This window comes from Protopterus annectens, chromosome 4.part1, assembly GCF_019279795.1.
Source record: "Protopterus annectens isolate FY-2018-M chromosome 4.part1, PAN1.0, whole genome shotgun sequence".
NCBI classification, from domain to species: Eukaryota; Metazoa; Chordata; order Ceratodontiformes; family Protopteridae; genus Protopterus; species Protopterus annectens.
The window spans coordinates 245,030,086-245,051,421 of record NC_056734.1 but is presented as its reverse complement, the minus strand read 5'-3'; positions in this window follow the sequence as shown (position 1 = coordinate 245,051,421).

The following is a 21,336-nucleotide window of genomic DNA, read 5'->3' as shown; positions in this document are numbered from 1 at the left end:
CCATCTGAACATGGCCAATACCCCTTAAAGGAAATATGTGATCTGATATGGGTCACTTGAGTGTTGAGTATGGCTGAATAATGATCTCCATATTTATGGATGACACTCTGTCATGATTAGGGTTGCCACTTACGACTACCTGACAGGTGTTGTGACATAACTATCACAGGAAAGACAACTGTCCAGCTGCATCCCTTACACACAGTGTCCATTATGTTGACTGTTGCCTAGGTGGTAGTTCATGGGTACAGGATTATTAACACAGGGGTGACAATGCAATATGTAGCTGTCAGACTGTGGCCATATGTCACACACTTCACTCACAAAGCCCCTTCTGTATGTTGACCGCAACACTCATTGAGTTAGCTATTGCTCCTAGGTCATAGTCATTCACATACTTCAATAGGCAGATGCCTTCTGTGTTAGTCTGTGTGGTATAGACTACATTGAGGGGGAGTACAATGAATTAACCCTGTCTTACTATAGCTGGCACTGGTGTGATGTGCATGTATTATTCAGACACCTTCTGTAGTGTTGGTTCTGTCAGCAGTCCAATTGCAAAACACTCATGTGACATAGGAATGTACATCTAGTATACTGAGTGTAGCTGGAACACAGTATTGTCCTATGATCTGGCAAGGTTATGATATGCTGTGTGAAATCAACCTTACTGTCATCCACATCTGTACTGCTGACATCAAATAAGTTAATCAAGGTTCATGGCCTTTCAGACCAGACTCAGCAGGGTAGTAGTGCAGTAATTCCCATTATCAGTGGTGTCTCCCCATTTGTGGGATGTGATAACTGTTGGGGAACAGCATTCAGTGTGTACACAGCCTGACATGAAGCTATGATTTTACATGATGTTTATGTGGAGAGCAAATTGTTTTGACATATGTGTATGATACAACTTGGGATGTGGACAGGTCCCATGCAGCCTGAGTGCAGCTTGTACCTCCATAGTTGTGGTTACAGGGGCTCTGTAGAGTGCATGGATATATGAATGTGTACCTGTTGGGGGGGGCAGTGTGTTTATGTTATCCAAGACCCTATCTGGATGAACAGGTGCTATTTACGTAGGTGCAGTGCTTCTCATGCCATAATGCTGTGAAGCACAGCAGGTCTTGTTGTTGCCATTATGTTTCATAACACAGCTATGGAATCCTCTCTGGTTGGCCTCATACTATGTGGATGATTAGTTTTGCAGTAGCTTTGTGTGGCATTATATGGTGTATCTGCATCTTACATAGGCTGACCATGGGTGATCTTCCACTCATGTGTGTTGACTCTTGCAACAGTTACTACCTTCTGTGGTACAGTTTAAGGCAGGGTACCACCGGTTTGCCTTCATGTTTGTGTTTGGTTGAATCCTGTTCCTGATTCAATGGCACAATCGCTGCACATATGTGAGTGCTTAAAGTGCATTTGTGTAGGACTCAGCATTTGCACATGCATTGTACATTTGCATGGGTGCCATGACAGTCACCATTTCACTCTTAAGGAGCATAAAATTGGCTTTGAGGACTGAGCATGTGTGGCATACTGTTAGCTCTGTTTGTGTGACTATGGTGATCCAGGTCATTGCTGTTGCTGACATCCAGCATGTATTGAGCACATGTGCTGGTACATGATGAGTCTTCCCAGTTCATAATGGGATAGCTGAGTGGCCATGATTATGGTTTCCTGTCTCAGAACTGGTATTCCCCATTACAGCACAATGACAGTTTGGAATTTTAAGGCATGGTGGATGATCTGTCACAAGGTGCATTTTGGATTAAACTTTGGCACAAAGGTAGTTGCTCAACATAATGCATCTTACATTGTGCAAGTGCAACTAGCGTGGGAGTGTACATATCCCTCAGGAAGTTGGACACACCTGTGGGCCATGTGTTCCAATAAAGGGTGATGGCCATGAGGTGAGGTATGTGCTATAACATGGTCATGCAAGGGTGCTCTCCAGAGCATGGAACCATATCACTGCACAGATATGTTCCCCATGTTTCAGATTGTCATAAGTGAGTCCATATTGAGTACCTGATTTGTATCATTGAGTATCAAGACCCACAGTTTATTTCTTGGCTGTCCCTGTTGCATCAGTGGACATTCACTTGAACTTGGCATGATGAGGGCACTATAGGGGAAACACAGGCCATTGCCAGTATCCATATTCTCAGGGGTAACAGGTGTAGGCCCCGTCTGGCAAAGCATCATGGTCTGTCAACCATGTTATCCCACACAGAGATGCTGGATACTCTTTGAATTACACCAGTACATTACACGGTTGTGGAATACAATCCTTGTCCCTGTACTGCTGCATCATTCTGGCCAATGGCAGAATGCTACCCAGGACTTGAGACATACCTGCATGGGCTACAAGACTTGATGGTTCCTACATGTGTTTCCATGCAGTCAAGGCTACTGCATCACATGTCCTGCACAACAACATAGAATATGCCAGAGACATGTGTATAGTTCAAAAGGTGGTCTAAGTGTATGGGTATGTGGCTAATCATGGCAGACAGGTAGTTGACAGTATGTTTTCCCTCATATAGCTTGGTGTGTAACATAGTGCTAGAATTTGCATTCACAAATGCGTACTGTTGGTCATGTTTTTGGTCACATGTTCTGAGGAGTGACACAATTATGCAAACTATGTTATACAGTCTTTGTATCCTGTTGTCTGTCTATTCCAACTTGGGAGGCCTCTTGCTTGGCCAGAAACTTAGAGGCCTCTGTGGATGTGTGTGAATTCTGGTGGCATGTGTGTGTGTGTGTCCTTACTGTGTTCTGGTAAGGGTATGTGCTGGTTGTGGTGATGGGATGCATGTGTTAACCTACACCTCTTGACTGTCTAGTCCAGTCATGGGTGTAGAATGGACTGCCTCCAAGCTCTCCCCTGTAGCAGCATCCCAGAGAATGTGTGGGTTGCTGTATTAGGCGGGTTTGGCAGTGTACATGTCTTAAAGATTGCATTCCCCCAGGATGGCCGCATGCACAAAGCTAACATTAGTAAACACCAGTAGCTGACTAGTGGACATGCCTGTATGAGCATTCAGTACTACAAGTACCATGTACTGTATTTAGTTTACTTACTGCTTATGCAGATGTTTTAGACAGTGATGCTCACAAGTACATATTTGTGTTATGGACGTGGCAACACTAGCTATTACAGGAACATGGTGGCTACCTTCAGTAGCAGTCCCTCTCTGAGGGCCACATCACATCCTGATAGTTGAGTACAGATGATGCACATGTCAACAGGGCTATATCCTTGTCTGGGTATATGCTCACATACCCACCAGAACCATGAGCTCTGTTGGCCACAGACACCCACACAGAGTCAAATATCAATAGACTCTGCTGCCAATATCGACATAATCAGGATATGATTAGATAGTGTAAGCCATCACCTATGAAACAGCTATTACACATGGGCAGCGATTTCCTACATCTTACACTCCTACAGCAGATGTCACACTAGAGTTAAAGATGATATGCACCCTGTTTCATTACCAGTACTTTCCACATATTTCCAAGCAGCTGTTACTCTGCCAATGAGAGGTTAGGCTACACAAACCTAAACATTCAACCAGTGTGTCTCTACTGTCAATATCCACTCTATGTAGGTGTGCACATAGCCATTTGGCACAGCCCTGTAACAAGGGTCAGTACACATTTGCAGAACATGTACACATGCACAGCTGTCATTGCTTGCAAACAATACTAGAGAGGTGGATATTAGGCAATGTGGACCTTTATGCAAGGCTCAAAAGACAAACCCACCACCGTATATAGCTCAAGTAACCATAAACTGAAGGTAATGCTACTCAACGCCAAAAGTCTGGAACTCACATTACATGCACTCGAGGCACTCATCTGTATGGAGAATATCGATATCTGTGCAGTAACAGGAACCTGGTTTAAGGCTCCAGAGAGTACCACAGCACTACCAGGTTATAACTCATACCACACCTTTTGGCCACAGAACCCGGACGGAAACACAAATGGCAGGGGTGTATACATATTCATTAAGGAAACTCACACCTCCAGGTTAGTGGTGCAGCATGATGCATCACAGATCATCCAAATGCAACTAACAATGACCAAAGCTGCATTCCAAATTGTAGCTTGCTACAGATCACCCACCATGACACAGGACCCACAATCTGCATTTCCGGAGACACTGGGACATATGAAGGTCCTACCAAACACCCTAATACTGGGTGATTTCAACTACCCAAACATTAACTTGAAGAACTACTGAAATACTAACTCCCTTGCCCAGGGCATCCATGAATGTATACACTTAAACGTCCTGGATCAACTGGTCAACACCCCCACTAGAGGGAACAACATATTGGACCTGGTCATCACCAACATGGGCGACCAGTGTTCCACACCTGATGTCAACCCCTTGCTGGTTAGATCAGACCATGGGCTAATCACTCTGGATAGTCACATTCCGCCCACGACCCCAAACAAGGAAACCAATGTGAAATACTTTTCCAAAGCAAACTTCACATTGCTTAAGACCAAGGTTAAAAGGTTCACAGCCCCCATGACAATGGACAGTGCTAACCAGGATGCTGAAACCTATACAAAGGTACTCTATGATAATCTGCAGGAAAGCATGGATTGTGCTATCCCAAGGCAAGCCAAGACTCACTCCTACAAGAAAAGGAAACCAGTCTGGTGGACCCCTGCCATAAACAAGCTCTACAATAGAAGGAGAAAACTAGTACAGATAAGAGCGAAATCCCTAGAAGGAAAGACATCCCTGATCATTATCAGCAAGACACTATGGTCCCACATAAATTCCTCCAAGGCTAGCTTTGAAAGAGATAATTCCAAGGACTCTAACAATGACCACAAAGAGTTCTTTAGCTATGTCAAGAACCTAAGTGGATACTCTCAGATCTGCACTGAGTTGGTGCAGACTGACAGACAATACACTGAACTGACTGATATTGCCAAGATTTTGGCAGACAGGTTCAGTGCTAACTTTACACCTCTCTCACCCCTGAAAGATCCCATAACCATACCAGAAGAATGTACGACCCCAGCAATCACCAACACACAGGTTAAAACAGCCCTATCCAAAGCCAAGAACACAGCCTCAATGGGACCAGACGGTGTCCCAGGCTGTGTCTTACAAGAGCTCCAAAATGAACTAACCCCTCACCAAAACACACTGCTCAAACACAGCCTCTCTACAGGCTATGTACCCACAGAGTGGCGCACAGCAACAGTTATCACACTCCACAAAGGTGGCGCCACAACAGACCTCAGGAACTATTGCCCTATAAGCCTGACTAGCCTGGTCTGCAAAGCTATGGAGCACATCATCATAGATCTCATTCACAGAGACATTGGGTACCTCCAAACCTTTGACACCACCCAGTTTGGCATTGTTAAGGGCAGACCATGCCTCCTAAACCTGGTGGACTTCTTTGAGACAGTTACCAAGGCATTAGATGAGGGTAAGGAGGTCCACACAGCCTACCTTGACCTTGCAAAGGCTTTCAACACCATTACCCATTCTGGTATTATAGACATACACATCAAGCTGAACATTAACCCCTACATCACGAGATGGTTTGCAAACTGGCTCATGGACAGAACCCACACAGTGAGAGCTGCAGACCCTAGGTCTGACTGTAAACCAGTTACAAGTAGCATCCCCCAGGGCTCAGTCCTAGGACCCCTCATATTCAGTATATACTTCTCTGAGGTACAGGCAAACACAGGAGGACTTTGGCTGAAAAAGTTTGCAGATGACTGCAAACTAGGGGCTATAATTGGTTCCCCAGCTGATACAGACACACTCCAGAAGGGTCTCACTGAGATGGATACCTTGTGTTAATATCATGGCCTCAAGCTGAATGCCAAAAAGTGCATAGTCATCCCCTCTGGAAAAAACTAATTACCCACAGACTACCATATAGGTGGTAGTCCCCTACATACAGAAAAAGTAATAAGGGATCTGGGAACCCAAGTAGATAGCAATCTCTCCTTTGATAACCATATTGCCAAGGTGGTTAGAATATCCTTCTATGTGGCCACCCTAATCTCAAATGGGTTCACATCCAGAACAAAGGAGATCATTGTGCCTCTCTACTCATCACTTATTAGATCCATTAAAGAATCCAACACCCCATTTGGGATGTACCTTACAAGACAACTGCAACAGCTTGAAAGACCACAAAAGTACCACACCAAGAGGATTACTGACCTCAAACAGATGACCTATGCAGCCCAACTAAAGAAACTTCAGCTGTACTTGGTTGCATACCGCGTACTCAGAGCTGATCTTTGCTTGACATACAAGGCCCATGTCCAACCCAGTATTGATGGATATGCTCCACCTAAACAAACACCCATGAGAACTGCATGCTCTAGGGATATAAACCTTACCACAGTGATAACTAGGACATGCTGGAGGGATAGATTCCTGACCCAGCGACTCCCCCATGCTTTGGAACATGATTCCAATGTACATCAGGCAGGGCCCCTCACTAGCACTCTTCAAGAGAAACCTTGATGGGTGGATGGGAGACAGAAATGTACCCCATGGATCACTGCAGTGGCTCTGCTGGACAGAGGCACAGGGAACTAATGGCTCTGCTGTTCAGAGGCACAGGGAACTAACCAAAGGGGGTGGCGGAAGCCAACACACTCTAGCTAGGCTTATAAATGCCCTTGGGCAGACAGCCTAGTACCTACCTATGAACCTATGAACCTATTACATGTCTTATGTGCATGGATAGTTAACTAGCTCTTCCATTTTACTTTGCTATCATGCTGATAAACTGTTGGATGACTACAAGTCATATGTATCCTGTTAATGTGTATTGTAAATGCCAATAGACATAACTAATGTTTGCCTAACATAACAGTAATGCTATTTAAAATGTATTACATATCTGCCTACAATACTGTACATTACACAGTTATTGGCACAATATCCCACAATGCAAATCATAATTGCACAGTAGGCCCACCTTCGACATGTTATTCTCAGTAATACATCCATACATATGCCTACTGTTACAATATATCAACATATACTATCCCCTGTTATAGCACATACTTGTTGAACCAACCCTGCCACTGACAGCGGCTGGAGAGGAATTGTTGGGTTCAAAGCCCTTATATAGCATCCCTTGTGCTGTATGAGGTGTTTGCCTTGTGACCTACAGCAGTACACACATAAATACTACAAGCATTACGATGCTCAACAATACATCCCTGCAAGATAACTGTTTCCACTATATGCATTGCATACACTTTAATTATTACAGAACAGGTACTACATACACAGACATACTGAGTGTTCTACATACCTTATTAGTAACTCAAGGTGTTGTTGACTGTTATTTCAATCTTTTTCAGTTTGTGTTTCAATCTTCTTTGTAAAGTTATGCTGGTATATACAGATGGTTTGAATGTGAGACAAGCCATCCTTTTATAGTTAGATATCAATAACATGTGCTATCCTGACCACCAATTGGTGTTCCAAAGTAGTTAATTATAAGCACATCAGCTGTGCAGCTACTCCATTAGCCAATACCATGGCAACAGTGGTGTATAACTGAGTACTCCACTTGGGCATTGTCCCTTTGCCTTACTTGTGAGAAAGACGGCCTGGATGTGTTGTTTGTGATGTACTGCAACAGCTATATGGAGACAAACAGAGATATATTAGCTTCATGACTCCCATGGATTTTGTGTAATGCCTAGTAGATGTTGTTCTACATGTTGAGTACAGCTGTTGTATTTCAGAACATTGCTACTTATGCAGGGTTTGTTTGGACCTGATACTTCTGCAGATGTTTCAGTCTGGCAAGGATGTTTGAGCAGCTCAAGGCTGTATGGCTATGCATATAATGTTAGGTGGTTTACAGTGTGCTCACCAGACATCTTTGGTTTGGTGTAAATGTGTATCATACTGTTCTGATAATCAGTAATTGGTAACACTTCCTGGTGTACTTACAACCCTCTGAAATGGGATTAGTGCAAACAAACCCTGTAACATCAGCAGCTGTTCCATTGTATAACATCAACTATTTCACATAGGGCCATGTTAGTGTGTCTCTGACAAGGTATGTTAAGGCTTCAGCAGATGTCGTACAGTGAGTGAATAATTTGTAATGTTAATACAGTATGTATTGTAATTGGTTTGGGTGTGGGGGAGATGTTGGTGGGTGTACATAGCAGATGCAGGTGTGTAGGAACTACTTTTATACATATTTGATATGTGTGTGAGGGTTCCTTCCCTATTTGAACACCTATCCTTTAGTGGACTAATACTATGGTAATTGCAGGCTGATTCATTAAGGCACTGTTAAATGGTTCCTGTATAGCATGCAGGTGATGTTAGTCCTTGAATCCTTTCGGCAATACATCGGAATGTAATAAAGTGTTGCTACATGAAAGTTGTCTGTGTATTTCTGTCATAGGTATTTGCAGTCATTGGAGTTGTGTTGGTGACTGACCCTCTTTGGCTCATGTCCATAGCACATATTTGTAATAGTGTATAGGCATATACTCTCCATATCCTTTGTTCATATAGTTTGGTCATAGCAGAATGTGTGATTGCTATGGTCCATGTTATACTCATATATGAACACTTCAACTGCTGTATACGGGATACCTATGGAATCCCGAATGCACACAATCCTGACGCCCACAGTACCGGGCCCAGACCCCCAAACCCCACATTACTGAACACTCAAACTTGCGATAGTCAAACTCACAAAAGTAACGCAAACACAGAACACACACATGCACACACAGACACACTGCTACCCACCACATCCAAACAAACCATGTGGGTGGCTGCATCCCCCCACACCCCCCTTACTTTAATATTCTACCTCTGAGATCGCACAGACACACAAGGCAAACCTACACCCACACATTACAGTCCCTCCACAAACACACAACACACTCAGAACACACACTTACACACACACTTAAGCCCTCAGAAACACACTTACACACAGTAACCTACCTGAACCGCAACACCAGAAGCAGTAACTCAAAGTCCCTTAACATCAGGATTTTAAAACTCGCGCTTCTGGTGTTTCGGTACTGTGGTCTTTCGGTCTTTAAGCCTCGGGATTACGCATGTCGGTATGTCAAGCATTCGGTATTTGGTAGGTATCCCGTTTATATGTACCTCCATGGTTGTGTAGATGTTGTTAACCTATCTATATATCTACATATATATGTATATCCCTATATATCAACATATATCTCTCTCTCTCCCTATCTCTATATATATATATATCTCTCTCTCTCTCTCTATATATATATATATATATATATATATATATATATATATATATATATATATATATATATATATATATATATATATATATATATATATATATATATATATATATATATATATATATATATATATATATATATATATATATATATATATATATATATATATATATCTTTTGTGTTTTAACCTGTCTGAATATACACCTGCTGTTGTTACATCTCAGGTAGCATAGTGGTAGTTTACTGTAGATTGTGTATGTGGTTGCGTGTTCTAATCCTGGCAGTGGTCATTTTACCTCTCAGAGCAGGCACTGGTAGTGCAAGGGTGATTAACACACATTTCAGCGGTTGTGAGTGGCTTTGCCTGTGATCTGCATGATGTTCAGCAAAGGTTAAACCTGTGTGGCTCATTTCCGCTTAGTCATGTTTAAGATCCGCTTACCGGTGCAATAGCCCGCTAACGACTGCTTAAAAGTGCTTTAATCACCCTGCATCCAACATCCCTTATTCAGGACCTCAGAATGACGTAACAGCCCTTGCAGGTCTTGAAACGGGGACCATGAACACCACAGTCACTGGCTTTACCACTGAGGCATCTGAGATATGTACAACTTTTATGGTGTTTAGTATGTTCAGTGTACTACAGCCATTCCTCACTACTGCAAACAAATGTGTAAGTCAGTTGGTGTACATATGTATGATACCTGTTAATGTTCATATTTTTGTTGAAGTCAGTGTTGCAATGTGACCTGACAGGGTGTATTATGGATGAGAAAGGTTCTTGCTTTGTGTCCTTTTTACATTGTCCCCATACTCCATGTGTACCCCTCCAGTTCATGTACTGAACATCCGACACAGGCCCTCCTTGATGCATATTCCATTAGCCAGCGGTCCTCTCCCACACCACTCTCCACATGCACAGCAACCATTGCTTCTATGGGGAATTAGGTTAATATTAATAGTTATAATACCTATAATACCTTATATATAAGTGTATGCTGCATGTGTTTTGCATACACTTCTATCCACTTGGAATGCTTCTGTGTCACAAAGTGTGTTCATAGATGTGTGTGTGTATATATATATATATATATATATATATATATATATATATATATATATGTATACATATATATATATATAGCTATAGATGTATAGATGTTGCTGTATATATATATATATATATATATATATATACACACACACACACATATTTCTATCTATGTGCACATATCAGTGACATGTATATATACACACACATATATAGCTAGATATATTTAGTATTAATTTGTAACACTTATACATATGTAGACTTGTATATGTTGATTCACACATTACAGTACATTACAATGTACTGTACATATGTACACAAAGTGACTGTCCCATTTGTGGTCAGTACTGTGAAATACATGTAGTATAAGGTGCAGTCTAATAATCACTAGACATGTATACAGATTAGATGGCTTAGTGGTAGATCTCATGACTATGGTGTACATGGTCCAGGGTTCAACACCTGCGATGTATTAGACATGTTTTACTACAGAATAAGGCTAATTTAAGCAGTTGTAAGCAGATTTAAAGGTGTTTGTGTGACATTATACCAGCAGTTGTACAAAGTTAAACAAACTTTACATCCTACAACCTGTGCACACAAACATGGCCACTTCTGCTAACTACTCAGGATATATATATTTCAGTGATGTAACATCTCACTATGTGCTTACATAACATTACATTGTCTGTTAACTGAACTCTCCAGCACACATGGGTTTATGTGTGTTCCAAATTTTTATTATTCTGAGGAATACTACCTATATATGCAAGCTGTGGTTAAGGTATACTATGTAACATGTAAAACATCTCTGACTTTATTGGGATTTGAACCACAAATGCACAGATATTATGCAAATGCTGTAGCCATTACACTATTGACATTAATGTTCCTTCTGCCTATTTCCTATGTCCATGAATCCTATGTGTAAGCTTGGCTATACAACAGGCGGGGCCATCCACACCCAGTGAGCTTCACAAAATACCGACATAACACATGAATTGGGAGACTATACATTAAAATCCTAACTACATTTGGCATAACCCCTCACTGACACACTTCAGGGGAAACCTTAATGTATGACTGGGCAACAGTATATACACCCTTGGGATCATGTGTCCCAGAAACATACAACCAGGATGTGGGGGAGCCACTCCAGTTTTATAGCTGCAAGACCTGTTGGGGAAATTAAATGGTGCTGAGTTGTCATGTTAACAGGCCCTTTTGAGATCACTATGTGCCCCTATCTCCCTACAGCACCCCAGTCTTCAACAGCTTCCAGCAACTCTGCCTGGAATCACTTCATTGGCTATGCTTGACAGAGGCTCAGTTACTTCATCAATGGTGCAGATAAAGCCACCACACTGTAGCTATGCTTCTAAATGCCCTTGGGCAGATAGCCTACTACATATCTGCGAACCTCTACAGTGCAGGGGTCTCCAACATCATATGTGATTATACAGAGTTTTCTGATCACGATATACAGTGTAAAATCACCATGTAGTCAGACAACAGTTAAGTACAGCAAGAGCATACAGACTACTGATACTTAATCACTCCAAAACCCTATATTGGAAGCTAGTGGACTTGTATAGGTATCAGGCTTTGTATTGCTTACCAGTAGGTTACTTACAGGAAAGATGGGACACAAGCACAGATGGGAAACATGCCTGCAACGATGCCATACTAACTTGCATGTGTCAGCCTAAGGCTTTGGAATGCTGGGCAAGGCTATTGGTGCCCCCATGGTGCCATTTTTAGGCAGGTCTCAGAGGTGAATCTCACCTCCATGAACTGCACAATAGTGGAATCAATGAGGATTAGGCTACTCAACGTCTGTTCTGTGACTGGGACCTGTATAAGGCTCCTGTGAGCACACTGGCACTACCAGACTACAACCCATAACACACATTTCAGCCACTGAACATGGACTGGCACAGACATGGAGGGGGTGTATTCATATTCATCAGGGATACCTACACTTCCAAGTTAATGGGGCAGCATGATACCTCTGTGATCATCCATGTGCAGCTAACATCAGCCACGACTGCAATGCAAACTGTGGGCTGCTACAGATAACCCTCCATGACCCAGGAGCACCACTACAACTATCTGGAGATAGTGGTAAACATGACAGTCCTACCAGATACCCTGTTATTGGACAATGTCGGCTACCCTACACTTAAATGGATAACCTACTCGAGTATTCACTTCCAGGCCCAGCACTTCCTGGGATTTATCACCGCATATGGCCTGTATCAGTTGGTAGATGGACTAACGAGAGGTGAAAACATACTAGAAGTGGTAATCACTGACATGTGCAACAGGTGCACTACAGCGGAGGTAAACCGGTCACTGTTTAGATCTGACCATGAACTATTCACTGATGATTTCCACTCCCAACCATCTCCCCCACCTAAGGAACACACAGTGAATACCTTTCCTACAGCTAAATTCACAGTACTAATGACAGAGGTGGGAGGGTTCACAGCCCCCACGCTCAGGGATGACACTGCTTAAGATACAGATAGAATTACAAATGCACTCTATAAGCACCTACAAAGATGTATGGGTCATGCCATCAATTGTAAACCAGGACTCATTACTCCTACACAAGGACACCAGTCTGCTGGACCCCTGCAATATACAGGCTAAACAACAGAAGCAGGACAGTAGTCCAGAACAACAGCAAATCCCAAGACATGCAGACATCCGTGACCAGTATTAGTAGGACACTTATGTTACTCATGAAATCATCCAAGGGTGACATCCACAGGTAAATAGGCATGGATTCAGAAGATGACCACAAAGGCTTCTTTGGCTATGTCAAGGATCTACGCAGTAACACACAGATTTGAACTGTGCTGGTGCAATATTGCACTGAATATACTGACCCTACTGATATCACCAACACACTTGATGATACATTTGGTGCAAGCTTCACCCCCTGCAGGGCCCACAACAATACCCAAAATGTACAGTATCCCAGACATCGGAGACATAAAGGTGGTAATGGCCCATTCAAATGGCAATATCAGAGCATCAATGGAGGCAGATGGTGTCCCAGACTGCATCCTGCAGACACTAGAAGACAAAGTGACCCCCCGCCTAATATAGCAATTTAACAACAGCCTCTACACAGGCTACATGCCCATTCAATGGCGCATGACAACAGCTATTCCACTCCACCAAGGGGGTGACACAACTGACCATGGTAACTACCACCCCATAAGCCTGAGTAGCCTGATCTGTATGGCTATGGAGCACATCCTCATGGCACTCATTAACATACACAATGGTAAACTCCAGACACTTGACCCAACCCAGGTCAGCTTGATTGAGTGCAGATCATGCCTACTGAACCTGTTTGACATCTTATAGTCACCTATACTTTAGGTGTGGGGTGTAGTAGTTCACAAATACTACCTGGACCTCACCAAGGGTTTTGACACCATTCCCACTCAGGTATTATTTCTAAACTCACCAGCCACTACATACACCCGTACATCACAGGTTGGTTTGCCAACAGGCTTACACACAGAACCCACATGGTAAGCCTAGCAGCCTCCAGGTCCAACTCTTGACCAGTCACAACTGGTGTCCCACAGGACTCAGTCCTGGGACCCCTACTGTTTGCCATATACTTCTCAGAGGTATTGGCTAACACAGGTGGACTACAGCAGACCGTGTTTGGTGATTACTGCAAACAGAGCCATAACTCACAGTCCAGCTGTCACAGATGTCCTTCAAGGGGCCTCACATAGACCAACACAGGGTGTCAGAGTCATGGCCTCCAGCTAAATGCCACATACTGCATGGTCATTCCATTTTGGGAAACTACCCACACACATACTAACACATGAGTGGCAGACACTATAATTCAGATGACATAATGGGTATGTGGGAACTACATTAGATAGTGATCTTTCCTTTGACAATCATATCTGCTAAGTAGTTAGGATAGCCGTCTATGTAGGCCATCTGATTACTTAAGGGTTCACATCTAGACAGACTGAGGTTATTGTGCCCCTTTACTCATCACTCATCAATCCCATCATCGAGTATGATAACCCATTTTGGATGTACCTCAGAAGACACTTCCAACAGCTGGAAGGACCATGAACATACCTCGCTAAGAGGATTAATGGCTTCAGACATGTGTCCTATGCTGCCAGACTGCATGAACTCTTGCATTACTCAGTGGTATCTTGTTTACTCAGAGATGATATTTGCTGGCCAACAAAGCCATGTCCAGGTCAGGCTTAATGGATATGCTCCACCTATGGGAATCCATGTCACAGTGAGCCGCACACACTGTAATGAGCTACACAGTGGCACAACCATAACTGGAAGATGCTGGAGTGACAGATTCCTGTCACAGGTACTCCCCATGCTTTGGAACTACATCCTGATTACATTATATGGAGCCCCTCACTAACACTCCAGGGAATCCTTGCAGAGTGGGTGGGAAACAGTGGATACACCCCAGGGATCCTGCAATTGGATCTGTTCCACAGAGGGACAGTTAGTTAATCAATGGGGTGGCAACAGCAGACACATTTTGGCTAGGCTTATGAATGGCCTCGGGCAGTTAGCCAAGTACCTACCTATGTACCTATGAACCTATACATACAGTATCAATACATGCTGATAGCTTAATTTACTGTTCAGGTATTGACTTACGTTGTGTCAAAGGCAGTTGTTTGTACAATAGCTGAGGGCTGCCTATGTAGGATGCACACAGTAGACCATCTATACATGACAATTTACAGGTGGTCGTGTGTGTGTGCCATCCATGTTTACTGTGTGTGCAGGTGGAGAAGGGTATCAGTCCATAGGTACCTACACTCTCAGTGTGTGTGCTATACATTCCCTCTTTGCCAAGGCATGGGCATACTGGGCATGCCTCCATCTGCCTACTGGGGCTGGCACAGGGTGTTCGTGGTCTGAGTCCCTCTGTACCTGTGGGGCCCTTGGCAATGGTGTGGGCTGTGAGGGCCTTCACCAGTCTGTCTCTACTGCAGCTGTTTCCACAGGATCATATTGTGTAGCATGGTACATACTATGAAGATGTGGGCACACATGCCTGGAAAGTACTGCAAGGCTCCACCAGATATGTCCAAGCAACGGAACCATAATTTCAGCATCCCAAACACACGCTCTATGATCATTCTGGTTTGTGTGTGTGCCTCATTATGGCATTCTTGCATGGGTGTGTGTGCATTTCTGATGGGAGTCATCATCCACGGTTCCAGTGCATAGCCAGCATCCCCCACCAGGTGGCCATATGGGATGTCCCCCCTGACAAATACCTGATACAGCTGTGAGGCATGCCAGATGTGGGAGTCGTGATAGCTTCCAGGGCTGCCAGCACACACATCCATGATAATGCCCTGGACATTGCACACGACCTGGCAGTTGATGGAGGGGTATCCCTTGTGGTTTATGTATCGCCTACCCTGCTCACCGGGTGGTGACTTGATGTGTATGTGCGTGCAGTCTACTGCACCCAGTACCTCCGGGTAGTCTGCCACGAGGTGAAAGAGACGCATATTGCTGGCCAACTCCTCCTGCATTCGGGGGAAGTATATGTGCTCATTGGCATGTGGTAACATGGCATCCAGGAAATGGTGGAGTACCTTGGATGCTGATGTCTGTGAGACCCCCATGATATCTCCAGTTGGCCTTTGAAAGGTACCTGTGGCTAGTATTCTCAAGCTTACACATGCCTTCATGTCCACTGGGATGGGTTCCCCTCTGTTATTTCTGGCTCTGAGGCATGGCTGGCACAGCTCAACAAGTTGCTGTATGGTGTCCCTGTCCACACTGTAACACTCTACTATCTCCAGATCATGTAGCCCCTGGCAGGTTACCCTGGGTCTGAACACTCTTCTCCTCCAGTGCCTGAGATGGTTGTCAGCATCATCCTCCACACCACCTTCAGTCTCCAACACATGCTGGTGAATCAAAGCTATGGCAGCCCCTAACATGTACATATTAAAAGTTCCCCATCTGTATAAACCAATGGTGCAGAATGTCTGGGAATACACAAGTGTGTGTGAGCTGCTTTCACACTTTATACTATTGTGCTATGGATGCTGCTGGTGTAATTGGGTGTGTATGTGCAATTCCAGCTGCAAGGTGCCTTAATTATGGGTTTTACAGCAGGTACTGCTATTGTGAGGCCTTCGCTGTTGAATTACGCTTGGCTGCCGTGATTCATCTATTGCGCTTTACTTCATTTTTCAACCCGATTCCCCTCCCATTGTCAGGCATGCATCCAGCTACCGGCTTTCTTGTTTTGCACTTTCCCAACCCAGGATTGTGTTGCAAAATGTGTTATGTAGCTGATCTATTGCAAGTTTGCTTTGTTCTGCTGTGACAGTTCTCTTTTCTTTGCAGTACGGCACCTCCCCTTTCCTGTTCTGCAGGTAGCTGCTAGCAGCCTTGTTAGCTGTTGTCAATGGCCCACTGTGGGTTCATAGGTGTTACTTACTCATTTGTACTCTAATTACCATGCTGCACCATTTCCTTATTTTTTTCCCATATCCTTCCTGTTTCAGCTCTGGTGCGTGCCGCCCACAGCCATTTACCGGGTTTCAAGCGCGTTTTCATCCATGTTCACATGCACATTTGGTTACCTTGTGTGCTCTCAGCTAAGCAAAGCTATGGCTACTTCAACACACCCCTATCCTGCAGCTTTGCTTAGCAACAGGCAAACCAGATTAGCAATGCTCCAATGTGCTTACAGCTAAGGTGGCACATCCCTCTCTTGATGTCATCTTTATTCCCAGGCCACACCTTGGTGTTGTACCGCTATGCTGTGAGGTACATCCTTACACCAGTGAGGATTTTGAGATTCAGTATTACTCCTCTCATTTGCATGGCATTGCCTACTAATTCCTAGTTACTGCACAGAACACTGTCACAGCCCCTTAGCAACCCTTGCACCATGGTGTGGTGTAGTATACGTGCCATTGACTATTATGGGGAATTCATGAAATGTGTTACATTGCAGTTTTATTCCATATAATTATATTTTCATTGTGATCCCGTTTGCGCACCGATGCCCTGCGATTTAACTTCACGTTAGTGTGGGCATGACATTAAATGTTCTTTTTTATATGCTGTGCATGTTTTCTTATGCCAATGGTTATATATTTAGCCATTGGCATATATTAACAGTATAATACGTGAGTTTGGTCCGCTGTCATGGCTCCGATTTTATGTTTGAAAAATGTAAACCGTTTTTTTTTCGGTTTACATTTCTTCATGCTTACACTACGCCTGCACCACTTCCTGAATCGCAAAATACCTTCATTTGCATGCTACACTGCTACGCATGGAGTAATTAGCATACATGTGCCGGGAGCTGTGCGGGCGTGGAGTATGCTGGTAGTACATGTGAAACAGCTCATACTTGAATCGCTCGGTGGCCATATTTGGTGTTAGATCGCCGACGCTACGCCTGTGCCTGGCGCAAGCCTCATGAATCCCGGGGACTGCCTTCCTTCCTTCAAACTGAAGTAGAAGTGACATTTTTTGTCAATGCATGAATGACATTGTAATTGAGGCTCTGAGCCAGCATTGCTGAAGCCTTCTTGGACAGATGGTAAATACTATATGGAGGAATGAGGTTTGGACTGAACTAACATGATCAGTGCTGACAATGGTCACAGCTGATGCTGTGAGGTCTGTCATCGATGCTACTCAGACATGACATGAGAGGTCCAGGAATGCCATGGTAGGTGATCTGCCATTAACTTCCCAGATGATATCATGATTTTCTTGGCATGACATTGTACCACCTCATTGTATACCCTGGTGGAGGTATTAAAGTCAGCATTCAAGGGCATACATGTAATTCATAATTTTAAAGCCATTGCAGTATATATCTTACCTCAGTCTTTAATGGAATGTACAAGTTATTCATGTACTACCATATTATTTTGGTCAGCAGCAAAACTGCATAAGGAACATGGTCACAAACAGGACATGGATTCCCTACATGCTATTGCAGACTTCAAGCCACATGTGTGATGTTTGTCTTTCTCAATTGCATAAGTCCTTCAACATCTGCACATCATCAACCCATATCACGTAAGTGTCTCCATATACTACTATTGTGATCCATAGCTTTCTGTGCCTCTGTTATCTGTCATGATAGTGGAGTATGCTCACATGTTGATTTATTTATGCCATTTTATATTACTGGTACATCACTGCAAGAAGTGGCCTGTTAAGAAGCACCTCCAGACAGACCGTGTATGGGTGGCCTCTTTTTTCATATGGTAGAGCAAATTTGAGCACAGCTGTGGTGTATGTTATTCATGGCGCTCTTTTTCCATACTCAGGAATATCTGGACAACATGTTAACTGCTTGTCACGCGACTCCATATCCTGTTAGTTTGCAGTGTATTTGTCATGTGCCTTTGCCTGCAGTCATAACTGCAGAACACTCCCACATATTGATCTTAGTGTGTCTTATCCTCCAATGGGATTGACAATATTACTGATGATATTTTCACCAAGCAGCGATGACATAAATGATAAGACATGTCATATGTTTAATACATGTCAGTACTGATGATCATGTCTATGCACTTCTTGACTATTGTATTCTTCATCACCTGCCTAGGACAACAGCTACCTTTTCATCAGCCTCGGTCAAACAGTATGTGTCTATAGTATCTTGTGTGTGTTGCACCTCTGTTGGAATGCAGCATGATGGCATTTATTATTTACTGATGATGTGCTGGTGTATATGTTTCCCCATGACAGTTTCTTTTCAAACTCCATTATCGGCGGTGGACATGTCAGGTACGTTGTATTATTTTATTTATTCCCATTTGTAAGCTGTGTGCAATATGTAGCATACATGAAGTCTCTAAGTTGTATTAAGTCAATGTGCCTCATTGAGGCATGACATCCTGGTAAGTCCATATCCACATTAACATTGTAGTCATATAGTTGCTCCATATGTCATTACTAAACTGCATCATGTATTGTTTGTGGATGTAATTAACCTCTCATCTGTCTCTTCTTGTAGTTTGTCCACTGCCTGCCTTCTCCAGTAGTCTGTCCTCTGATCCTGAGTTGAAATGTGATGTGGATAACTGTGTTAGCAAAGCCCATGGTGCACAGGCCATGGATTTGGGTTTATTGTCCATTCCAGAAGGGGACAGCCATGTGGATCATGCTGTAGTCTAAGATATCGAGGACAATCTGGCTGTGCATCCTGATAACATGATGACAACAGCTGTCAGACATGATGACGTCCATAAAACCTTGTCCCATGCAGAGTCAGGTAATGATAGTGACTCTTCCCTACAACTGAGATCTTACCTATCACAGGACATGTGTGAGTGTTGCTGCTGTGTATTGATGTGTGTCCGCCTACTATAACAAATGAATGAACATTCCCAGAGATGTCATGGAGCTGACCTTTGTTCTCTTGCCCATGCAACTGATCACAAAGCACACCAGCTGTGTGTGTTATACAAAGGTCAGTAGTACAGACATGATGGAATTATGGCTGTCCTGGCTGCAAAGCATGACAATGCATTGCCTGTTGCATGCTCTGTTAAAAGTATTGTCACAGTGGTGTTAGAGCAGTGACATAATAATAACTAGGTATTACAAACCCTGACAGTACTAACCAGAGTACCTCCAGTGGGCAGAGGCTGACCCCCTCTCATTAGACTGACACTTGGCCATTGGACATTGATATCTATACTGCAGCAAGCAAACACATCTGGGGATAACCATTCCAGTGTGAGCCCAATAAGCCCTTTTAGATGGCCACATTGCAGTCACATTACATCCCACACTGCATCTGTAAGTGTCACCGCATTCAGTTCCTCCATTGAGCAACATGGGCAAGTTTTTCTGGGCGTGGCAGGAGCAGCCAGGAATGCAGAGTATCCTCAATGGCACCCTAGATTGTACTAGTGTAACACCAACAGCTGATCCAATGTGTGCCCTTTTGTGTGTAATTCTGACTCTGTGGCAATGATAAACACTGTGCTGACCACTGACACAGTAATGTGTCTGTGGGCATGTCAGATACCACAGGATTTTCTTATATTTTTTATAACATATGTGAATAGAGACACATGTGGATGTGTATTACGACTGACATCTGTTAGTGATGATATTGACACCAATAATGCTGGTGATGTGCCTTGCAGATGGTCTTCCTGGATTGCTGTTTCCTGTCAGTGTTTTGTATGTGTTCATATCGGTACACATTTTGATTAGTTGTAAACTGTGATGCTGTTTTGTGGTAACACATGAACATAGATGTTTACTCTGTGAAATTATATATCTGTGGCCAGTCATGACTCAAAGGTGTGTCTTAGATGCTGCCATGTTTCCTGAGCTAGGACTTGTCTGCATCCACCATCACCCATTCAAATTTCCTCTATCCCCTGTGTCCTCTTGATCCTCTACTGACAACTGAGTCTGGGGAATGCCATCTTCAGACATCTGGGGCTCTTGAACTAGATCAACCTACACCTGCCACCATGTTTTGCTGCTAATATATTGGGTAGCATGGCATACACAGTAATAATCTGTGCTGCCATTTCAAGTGTATTTTGCAGTGCACTCCTGGCCAGATGTGTCCAGAGAGCAGAACCTAGCTTTCAGTATACCAAACACATGCTCAGTGATGTTTCTTGTTGCATCCTCTGGAAGGCTGGAAGGGGCTCTGTATGGCATCATTAACCATGACTTTAGTGGGTTACCGCAGTAACCTGTTTGTGGGAAGGAGATGACACACATGCTGTCATCATGCAAACTGCTGAAAGATTTGGATTCTGCTTACAACATAGCTGTGCTCCTGTACTTACCAAGTAGTATTGCCTTGGGTATTTCACCATTTTGGTAGGAAGCCCTTCAACCACTTTCTTACTATATAGCAGCATCATGTACACAATTTGCTGTGCACACCACTTGAAAAATAAAAGATGGTCACCCCTTTCGAT